Below are 211 nucleotides of genomic sequence, written 5' to 3' on the forward strand. Positions count from 1 at the left end.
GGGGTGGAAGAAATCAAGCAGGCATCTCCAGCTGTGACCTTTGTTAGCGACGTTGTTTTTATTTATTTATTTTACGCTAATCGTCTTTTTTAGTAGGGGGAAGCGTGACTTTTCGATGACACTTTAATTTTACAGCAGTGGCGAGCGGCAGCGCGCCGTTTGGTCGCGACACAATGGTGCAGCGGGGCAGAGTTGTTGCACTCCTCCTCTT

The sequence above is a fragment of the Cariama cristata genome, unplaced genomic scaffold (genome assembly GCF_000690535.1).
Source record: "Cariama cristata isolate BGI_N322 unplaced genomic scaffold, ASM69053v1 scaffold16543, whole genome shotgun sequence".
NCBI classification, from domain to species: Eukaryota; Metazoa; Chordata; class Aves; order Cariamiformes; family Cariamidae; genus Cariama; species Cariama cristata.